Raw genomic sequence first — 11,233 nt, forward strand, 5'->3', positions numbered from 1 at the left:
TCGCGTGTTTCCTTTTCTAGTCCAATTCGCGACTTCTTGATTTCGCGATTTCGTATAGTTTGATTTAGAAAGATCAATTTTTTAGACATGCACGACGATTTATAATTCGCGTTATTTTTCTAATGGCGGAAGTCGTGAATATGTTGGGTTACAGTATCGTCATAGCTCGTAGGTCTCTGGTAGACAATGGTCTCAATACCTACGATAGCATATCTCCTTATTGTGTATAGAGACTTTAATTCTAATTCAAACTATTGTATATTAGATTTCCTTATCCATCTGACAATCAAGTTTTGGAAAAATTTATCGACACCGGCAAGGGTCCAGCAGGTTTAGCGATTGATTCCGAAAGTGGACATGTTTACTGGACTGAGTATGACTGGCATAGACTGAGACGGTGTGATGTTAACGGAATAAATACAGTTATTATATCGTCCAATCTACAAAACCCATTTTCTATACGACTCAGCTTAGTTAACAGGTACTTTTTGTGTATTTTCAACTTAAAAAATATTGTGGACTGGTTGATATAAGAAATGTTTTTAAAACTTACGTACCAACTCATTGAGGCCAATGATGTTCCAGAAACAAACAGTCCACACGTATCTTTCTTAGTATCGCAGCTTTTAACCTCGCTACGTATTTTTACATCCCTGACTTTCACATTTCCGTTTGAGAGTCCTGATAGAGGTAGATCTATTAAATGTTCTCCAGACACACGAGGTTATAATTGTTTCAACTTCTTTTCTACTTATCACAGTGGTTTGGACCAAAACCGACAATATTACTACAACACTTCACAAATACACAAATGCGTGTGTAGAGAAAACACACCGTTGATTTATTTATAAAAACACATATTTTTTCACGTATTTTAAATATCTAAGACCATTTCGACAGTTTTTATGATAGCATATTTCGGTTAAACATTTTTTTATTTTCATTTTGTTGAAACTGTACGTGTTCTTAATTTACAAGTCTTACTTGTTATTCCTGAAAAAAAATGAATGAAAGGTTTCACTCACTTGTCTTGCTCATATATCAACATATAAATAAAAAGGTGTATGAACTTGATGGAAAATTTATACATTAGGCAGCTCTATATATAATGTAAAGTTGTGACAAAGTGATGACTGTTGTACCCCTATTTTGACAATTTTATCTATTGTGTCTGTTTTGTTGTAAACATATTGGAATTTGATGCGACTGTCATTCAGGTGAGAGATTTAGCGCTGTAAAAAGAGGTTCAATCCACCGTTTCTTCATTTGAAAATACCTGGACCAAGTCCGGAATATGACAGTTGTTGTTCATTCTTTAAATGTGTTTAATCATTTGATTTTACCTATTGATTAGGGACTTTCCGTTTTGAATTTTCATTAGATGTATAACACAACGTTTGTTATCGACAAGAATGGGCTTGAATATTTTAAATCTATAAGGATATAGTTGTGTGTGTGTGTGTTTATGTCTGTGTGACAACTACAAAAGTTCTAACCACTCGATCTATCTATTAAGAGACAAATACTTTCACATATATTTTGTAGGTGGATGTATGTAGTTGAGAGATTTAAAAGAATTATAAAAGCCAGATTTAATTACAGTGAAGCTCATGGAATTATAGACTTAAACACACGAGTTGACTACATAGATTTAGGTTTGGCATCATTATAATAAAGTATCGATATATTTAAGGAATGACTGTAATATTTTTTTCTGTCAATTTCTAGATTTTAATTCGAGATATGAGGCAGACTTAACTATATCTGTTTTACCATTTATTGCATGTTCTATAGAATAAATGTGTTCAACAGATTCCTCAAAATTTAATCAATATAATTACAGAGAGATCATCGTATTTTAGCGGAAGGAGAATTTAAAAATAATGCTAGCTTCTTTTAACATGGTTTATTATTCTGTTTGTTTCTTTTATTTTATCTCAAATGATTTAAGAAACAATTCATCGAGAAGGAACAGAAATACTACTTTTGTAAGAGTCAAAACCAAAATAATGCAAGATTGTTAGATGATATTATTTATAAAAATGAAGATGTGGTACGATTGCCAAAATTACAACTCTCCACAAGAGACCAAAATGTCACAGAAATTAAGAACTACATGTCACCACACGGCCTTCAACAATGAGCAAAGCCCATACCGCATAGTCAGCTATAAAAGGCCCCAAAATGACCATGTAAAACAATTAAAACGAGAAAACTAACGGCCTTATTTATATAAAGAATGACCGAAAAACAAAATAATGATTTTTTAGATAAAAAAGAAGAAAAGTTATACTGGACAACTTACTACCACGGTGATTTTAAATCAGCAAGTGTTAGAGGTTGTGATGTTGAAACTATTTTTCAAACGGGGATCACAAACTATTACCAGCCTATTGATGTCTATGGTAGTTCCATATTTTTTTCCAATAACAAAAAGCTGTTCATGATGAATGCAACATTAGGAACTCCAGCTACTGCATTGCATACAGACGCATACAGAATATTTAGTATTTATGTTTATCACCAATCAGGTAATACACGTGTTTATGTTTTGTACGTTGTGGTTATGTTTATGAACTGTAATTCTGTCGTCACACATTGGCGTATAGATCGGCGTGCAGAGAAAATTGATAAAGTCCGTATACGTAAGTTGCACGCCACAAGATCGTGAAGCAATCGTAAACCGTGCGTTCCATAAGTTTGAAGTACATCGAAATTCAAAGGTTTACGCTTGGTGAACGCTATAACACCCGGAAATTTTCATGCAGCATAAATGTTCATCTAGCTCAAGCGTTAGTCCAGCTTATACCTGTACGCTACACGCACATAGTACATACGCTACAAGCGCGTGGAAAACGCTACAAATAAGTGTGAGACACGTTTGGGGCACGTTGTATACATTTCAAGATCGTTCAAATTTTCCTTAAACGTATGCGGGTGTGTTTATTACAAACAACCCATAATAAAACGTCCCAGATACGCCAAAAGCACGATTATGGTCCTAGATACGACCACGACGCGTCTCATATACGTTAAGGGAACCTTTTTTTTCGAAGCGAGCATTCCATCTACGTTAGACAAACGCCATGCATACGCCAACATACGTAACTTAAACGCCAAATACGCGCTTATGTACGCTTCTCGTACGCACAATACACGCTTAAAGCTCGTTGTACACACGATACATATATGATTGACAAGTTAAATGCATTCAAATACCCATATATGCAAAGTTTAGTTTTAGAAATGACTGCCAATGACGGCTAAACACTTAATTTGCAAACAGTATTTTGATTTTTTTTTTTTGACATTTCAGTTTTGTGAAGAACATGTTTTGCTCATTATCTAAATATCAGGCTTCGAATGATTTTTTGACAACTTATACATCTAGTACCTTCATTGTTCTTCATTGTGACTTATCTTTTTGTCATTTGACATTCTAAACACAGTCTTAGATGAATTGAGTCCTGTCTTACCGATTTTTCTTACGATGTTCGAGGTTGCTTTAACGTTGTAAGGGATCGTTTATCATTTATGACCTGACCACATGCTTAATTTATCGGTCTAAAGTCCTTTAATCTGTTAAGAATCATGTCCTATAATAAACATTTATAGTGTCAGTCGTACTACAGCAACACAGAGAACCCCTGAATCAAAATAGTGTACCAAACAAATTAAGTGCTCTATGGTTTATTAGTTATTTGGACTTATAATTTGAATTTCACTTTTGTGATTTCATACAACAGATATGAGGCAAACATATGCTATCACTATTTAAAGGTCAAGATAAGGAATGGCAATGCATTTTTGTTAATACATTAAGTTATGATATAAGATCAGCGTAAATGATACTATTATTGTCTGAAAGACCAAAATCAGTATTTTTTTTATTGATTCGTATTTTCATTTATAAATATGTAAAGGCAAATGTCATCATAGAAATCTTCATGTGAGGAATCACTGCGTTGTTCTGTGCAAATTACTTATCACTATTTGAACCATAATCAGTTATTCGGATGAACTATTTTTGTTTCAATTATGTCAACCATTTGCAAGTATTCATGTTCTATATTTTATTTTACCATTACTTATGCAAAGTGTACATCAAATGATTTTTCTCGCAATAATTCTTAAATGTAAACATTAAACCTATGACTTATGTGCAAAACGTATTTATTGATGGCTTAGAACGATTTGATTGATTATGAAATTGGATAGTATATTGCAGCTTCTAAAAATCTGTGTTGTGCAGAAAAAAAGTCTAAAGGACTTTTAATTTTTAATCAATATCTGTAATCTTCATACTCAAATAGAAGGAATTATTGAAGCAATATTTTTGTCCTAATTTATTAATGCTTATATGAATATTCCAAAAATATATAGCCTAGCTTTTTATTATATATTCTAAATTCATATACATTTACCTTTTTATTTCTTTAACATCATTTGCTTTGTTTTACATATCAGATATAAAACTAAAATCATACGTGACCATATTTCATGTATATATCATTTTTTTCTTTAAATTACAATGAAAACGGATTAAAATAAACAATTGACAATATGACCCTAGATTAGCATGATTATGGTAAGCTATATTGATTGAAATTTATAAATAATTCGAGTTGTTACAGATATGAATTCATCAATAAGGTTCACGTATAAGGTTGTAACCATGGTTTTATATGTGTAGTGATATGCAAATTAATGTTGATTATAAGGTTTTTTTTCATATTGACTATAGATGAATTAATGTTAATGTTATGTTAGTTCCTATTGACTATAGATGAATTAATGTTAATGTTATGTTAGTTCCTATTGACTATAGATGAATTAATGTTAATGTTATGTTAGTTCCTATTGACTATAGATGAATTAATGGTAATGGTATGATAGTTCCTATTGACTATAGATGAATTAATGTTAATGTTATGTTAGTTCCTATTGACTATAGATGCATTAATGTTAATGTTATGGTAGTTCCTATTGACTATAGTTGAATTAATGTTAATGTTATGTTAGTTCCTATTGACTATAGATGAATTAATGTTAATGTTACGTTAGTTCCTATTGATGATAGAAACCTTTATGTTGATGATCAGTAAATTATTTAGTATTATTCTTTTTTTCCTAGTATAAGAGATAAGAAGTATCTCATATATTTCATTTCTTATCATATTGAATAACTTTGAATTTAATGTTCCATGATGATCGTAATTTTAAACCTCGGGTGGATCAGAAGTTAAGACACTTTTAATTGGTAGAAATAGTTTTACCGCGGAACATGTGTCTTCATTATGTCCGATTGTTATCTTGTTTGAAGTAACCAAAGAAATTTTGATTCAACTTTGTGAATAGTATTGAGTTTTCTAGTGGATATTACTGTTCAAGTTACAATCTATATATATCTATATATATGTGGACTTATTTGTAGTTGAAGCTTTATCCTCGAGATTTTCGTTGGTATTTTAATTAGACTTACAATAGAAACGTCAGATACCTACTGTCACCTCTTATTTATTTATTTTTTTAGTTTATTCTGAATGAATTCTTGTTCATAAGTTATGTCAATGAAGCAGAACTTACTTCAATGACAAACGTAACTGGAGGGCACTTATGGTACAACTACAACCGGGATCTCGCTCTATGGTAAGGAGTCCAGGAAATCGAGACAACATTCAGAGGTAAACAGATAAAGTAAATATATACACATGCTATAGGATACTGTAGACAATAAATAATAATTTGATGTTTCCGGAGACCGGTGCGTAATATTCTGGCCTCTTAAAATAAAAATCGAGCGTTTTTGCTATGTTTATTGCAAACAAAATGCTTGTCTGACGTTCATAATGTTAAGCCTGGTATCTAAGAACAGTTTATATTGTACTTGTCTGCTTATATTGATATGATCAATCAACAAGGTGTCCCCGGATTTTTGATACGTAAATTGTAGCGAACATTAAGATGTTTGGATTATTTCCTCTTACATATGTGGGCATTCAGAATTAACCTTCTACAATTAACCTTTTCTATGTTGTGTCGTCTGTACTATTATTTGTCTGTTTGTCTTATTGTTTTAAGCCATGACGTTGTCAGTTTATTTTCAATTTATGAGTTTGACTTTCCCTCTGGTATCCTTCGTCCCTCTTTTAGATCTTATCATAGCATTTAATTTAAAAACCTGTACTGTGGTTTGCAATGCATAGTATATAATATTTCAATGGTAAAATAAAAGAAATAGCTTATCCATTGAATATCCAAGAGGAGGTATTAAGATAAAGAGCTATATTCAAGTAAGAATCATCACAAACTGATTTGACAGACAAAAATTGGAAATTGGAAATTGGAAATATAAACACTGTATTTATTCTGTCAAAAATGAAACAATTCCTGCGATGCAGCACACAAAAGTTCAATGAAGGGTATATAGAGTATAAAATATTAATCATGAAGACACAATGACTGGTATAATCACTTTGTTAGTTCAGTTGTAAAAAGGTGGCTAAAATACCAGTCATTTGTAATAAGCTAAATATGTCTTGAATTTGACCGTGAGGAGATTTAACATGTTCTACGTGGCTGTGCACTTTTAAATATAAAAAGGAATAAATTGAAATCGCGATCGTTCAGTTGAAAAAAATTGTTTAAACATAATTATGTCATTTAAAATAAGGGTAGAAAAATATTGTGTGGGTAGACAATCAGCAGCAGCAAACGGAAAGAATTGTTCAAACATATCATAGGAATTAATTATATACACATGTCTTTTAATTTTGGATTTAACGCTTCTTCTAATTGGCTGACGTTGTTTTGTTTATCAGCTCATAGACACAATTATGTCATGTGACCGTGACGTCATCAACGTTTTATATAGTTTACTCCGGTTTAAAGTGGAGTTTAGAATTAAATTATAAGTAATATTTTTTCTGCCTATTCGAAATAACATAAAAATGTGGTGACCACTTGTAAATAATCTGTTCCGCAGGTTATTCAGTGTGCACCACATTTGTTTATGTCTATCAGCTGATATATGCTTATTAACATTGAAAAATATCATTATTTTCAGTATTTCTCATTCTTTTCAAAGGGGGATACTTTTTCCATTGTGAAAAAAAAAGGAAAGATAATTGTTCCAACAACTGGGTGTGATACAGATATAATAAAACATAAGCAATAAGGAAGTATTTACATTGTGTACCCATTTACTACAAATTGTGCACTGAAAAAGATAGTTTGTTGTGTTAAAAAGAATACCAATGGATAGCAAAGACATTGAGAACAGAGTCGGAAATATACCATGGAACAATTTCAATCATTTTAACTTAATGTAATCTTTCATGGTAGAAAAAGTAACACATAATGTTTGTACACTTTTTATTACTCACGGTTCTTTTGATTTTGATCATTATTAAATCATTCTATTGGTTTTTATTTTTGAATTCAATTTAAAAGGACTATGAATGTAGACGACACAATGTTCAAAAAGTAATCTGATGTACAGTAGTTGTCGTTTGTTTATGTTGTCTCATTGGTAATCTGATGTACAGTAGTTGTCGTTTGTTTATGTTGTCTTATTGGCTCTCGTACCACATCTTCCTATATCTATTCTATCTTTTGTCTATCAATTTTTCTTAATCTAGAGTTACTAATGAATTATATGTAGACTAAACGCCTGTCTTGTATACTCAATTATAATGCGCGTATATTTGGTGAGTTTTCTAGATGCAACTGCTGATGGAGTTTTTATTCCCCGAGGGTATCACCAGCCTAGTATTCAGCACTTGCAAAGGTATTTATAAAAATTCTGAATCCGCAAAAAATAATGACAGCCAAAATATTTCGTTTACATGTACCTTATTGCACCCGCGAAAATAACCCGCTATATGGTATGTCAATGGCATTTGAATAGCGTCGTGCTGAAATCGACCTTATGCAAATACGTGTCAATACAGATGTTCATCTATTTCGGGGTATACACATGACATATATAACATGATGTATCATAAAGATTAAGAAAACAGAAGAAATAAATAGTTTCGCGCTATTTTGTTAATTATTTATCTTGATGTTACAGACGAACTCCTTTAAAAAAATGCAGTATGTAGCACTTTTGCTATCTTATCATTTGTATTCATATAAAAAAGTATAAATTCACAAAAATACTGAACTTAGAGGAAAATCAAATCGGAAAGTCCATAATCACATGGCAAAATCAAATATAAAAACACATAAAAAACGAATGGACAAGAACTGTTTTAAATATATTTGTCCTAAATCCAAATTCATTCGAATATTCATTGACGGCCATTAAGTATCACATACATTGCACTTGAGATCAGCCCCAGTTTTTGGTGGGGTTCGTGTTGTTCAGTCTTTAGTTTTCTATGTTGTGTTTTGTGTACTATTGATAGTCTGTTAGTCTTATATTTTGTAGTCATTGTGTTGTCTTTTTTTTACGACATATGGGTTTGAATGTCCTTCTGGTAACTTTTTACGACATATGGGTTTAAATGTCCTTCTGGTAACTTTTTACGACATATGGGTTTGAATTTCCTTCTGGTAACTTTTTACGACATATGGGTTTGAATGTTCGTGTTGTTTTTTTTGTTTTCTATGTTGTGTTTTGTGTACTATTGATAGTCTGTTAGTCTTATATGTTGTAGTCATTGTGTTGTCTGTTTTTTACGACACATGGGTTTGAATGTCTTTCTGGTAACTTTGGTCCCTCTTTTTTTACGACATATGGATTTGAATGTCCTTCTGGTAACTTTTTACGACATATGGGTTTGAATGTCCTTCTGGTAATTTTTTACGACATATGGGTTTGAATGTCCTTCTGGTAACTTTTAACGACATATGGGTTTGAATGTCCTTCTGGTAACTCTTTACGACATATGGGTTTGAATGTCCTTCTGGTAACTTTTTACGACATATGGGTTTGAATGTCCTTCTGGTAACTTTTTACGACATATGGGTTTGAATGTCCTTCTGGTAACTTTTTACGACATATGGGTTTGAATGTCCTTCTGGTAATTTTTTACGCATATGGGTTTGAATGTCCTTCTGGTAACTTTTAACGACATATGGGTTTGAATGTCCTTCTGGTAACTCTTTACGACATATGGGTTTGAATGTCCTTCTGGTAAGTTTTTACGACATATGGGTTTGAATGTCCTTCTGGTAACTTTTTACGACATATGGGTTTGAATGTCCTTCTGGTAACTTTGGTCCCTCTTTTGCAACATTTTTGAGATCACATTAATCCATTTGAAAACGAATCCTGTGATGTTTTATTTCAATGTAATGATATGATTTTAAATAGATTAATTTCTGCGCTACGTTAATTTGCACAATTGGAACTCAACAACTGCAATCGTTGCAAATATTATCATTGATATACACCATCGAAGTTGAGAAATTAAAAATAATTACCCGCTACGAAGACAATAACAATCAAAACCAAGGAGTAAACAAAGAGTCACAAATCAAAAGTCACTCATATAGCTTGACTAAAAACGCAACGATAAAAATCATCCTATTTACAGTGACTAAATGTTGACGTTCCGGATGAATTAAAGTTTCGCATTTCTTTTTGTTCATCGTGTTTCAATATGAAACTGGTTTATACACCTATGTAAGTTAACTCTTTTTTGTTAATTTGACTTTTAAAAGACAACACACGTATATATATTTTTCATTCATGCGGAGATGGATGTACAAATGTTGATCTTTATATCCTTTGGATTTCATTTTCTGTCTATGATTCTATGTAAGTATCGAGTTTATTTACATTGTATATGTATATTTAAATAAATCATACAATGTTTTTTTTTTTTATCAGGTTCATTTTTTCTAAATTGTGATTCATATAACATGTCTAATATTATATTATGATAACAAACGAGCATTCAATGTAAAATTGGAAGATTTGGTATAATCACCAATGAGAAATCATTCCATCAGTGGTCAAATTACGTAGAAGTTTACAGCCATAGGTCACCGCACTGTATGCAAGTATGAGCAAACCCCTTACCGCATAGTCCGCTATAAGAGACCCTGAAATGACAATTGAAAGAAAAGTTCAAACGAGAAAACTAACATCTTGATGTATGTAGAACACAATGAACGAAAAGGAAATATGACTAACGACAATAAGTGAATTACAAGCACTTGTTTTTGGAATGGCAAGTTCAAAATTTGGCGGAGTTTAATAAGTTTGACCTGTTCATAACCTGAGACAATGTTGTAACAGTACAACATCAGAACAAACTATAAAAAATGCCTTGAAAAGGGCTTGATTCATTAAACTGAATCAAAGAAGAAACACATCTAATAAACTTAGGAACATACGACTGGATAGTGTAATTACACGTCCCAAAGAACAATAAAAAAACACCTAGTAGAGATTTGGAGTAATTACAGTTACTAAAAAGTAAAATCACAAAAAAACTGAACTCTGAGAAAAATTCAAAAACGGAAGGTCCCTCATCAAATTGCAAAATTTAATGATAAAACACATCTAACAAATGGACAACAACTGTCATATTCCTGACTTGGTACAGGCATTTTCAAATGTAGAGAATGGTGGATTAAACCTGGTTTGATAGCCCTAAACCTCACACTTTTACGACAATTGCACCAATTTTCATTATGTTGACAATGATTCGTGAACAGAATGTCACAAAAAGGGGTACAAAAACAACATGAACGCCACCAAAAACTAGGGGGGATTTCAGGTGGTGCTCTTGAATGGGAAGCAGATCCTGTTCTACATATGGCTCCCGTCGTGTTGCTTGTGTAGTTACAATACCGGTAAATAGTTTAATTCGGTAGGTCACATCCGACATAAGGAACATATCTATCCGATATCATATAAAGAATATTTCATAACGGTCATCCAACTCCTAATGGCGTCCGTAATATTAACGAAGTTCAACATTAGGATCTCTTGGGTTTAAAAATGAAAAGTTCTGAATTGGGCAGCTAATATCATCTGTTTTGTCGTAAAGTTTTGTTTTCAACCGACCCTCATAGTCAATTTCTAAGTCCAAATAAAATGGCAAAATCAAAATCTCAAAAACATAATACCTAATTAAATCAGGCATCTTAGACTCATAAGAAAGAAAAAGATGTCTTTTGTCGGTCGATAATAAATTCTTGATAAAACAAAATATATAGTCTTTGTGCCACATTCTAAAAAACATTGAGTGAATACAATGGTAGTGATCTGCTT

At 32.0% G+C, this 11,233-nt stretch overlaps 1 long non-coding RNA gene across 1 annotated transcript; it reads left to right on the plus strand.

Moving 5' to 3' along the window:
* The first annotated feature begins 271 nt into the window (after positions 1-271).
* Positions 272-4,283, plus strand: LOC143082071 (uncharacterized). Its single transcript, XR_012980258.1, has 3 exons — positions 272-481; positions 1,546-1,655; positions 2,271-4,283. It is a non-coding gene; the product is annotated as an uncharacterized LOC143082071 (long non-coding RNA).
* Positions 4,284-11,233: the final 6,950 nt, after the last annotated feature.

This window comes from Mytilus galloprovincialis, chromosome 7, assembly GCF_965363235.1.
Source record: "Mytilus galloprovincialis chromosome 7, xbMytGall1.hap1.1, whole genome shotgun sequence".
Lineage (NCBI taxonomy): Eukaryota > Metazoa > Mollusca > Bivalvia > Mytilida > Mytilidae > Mytilus > Mytilus galloprovincialis.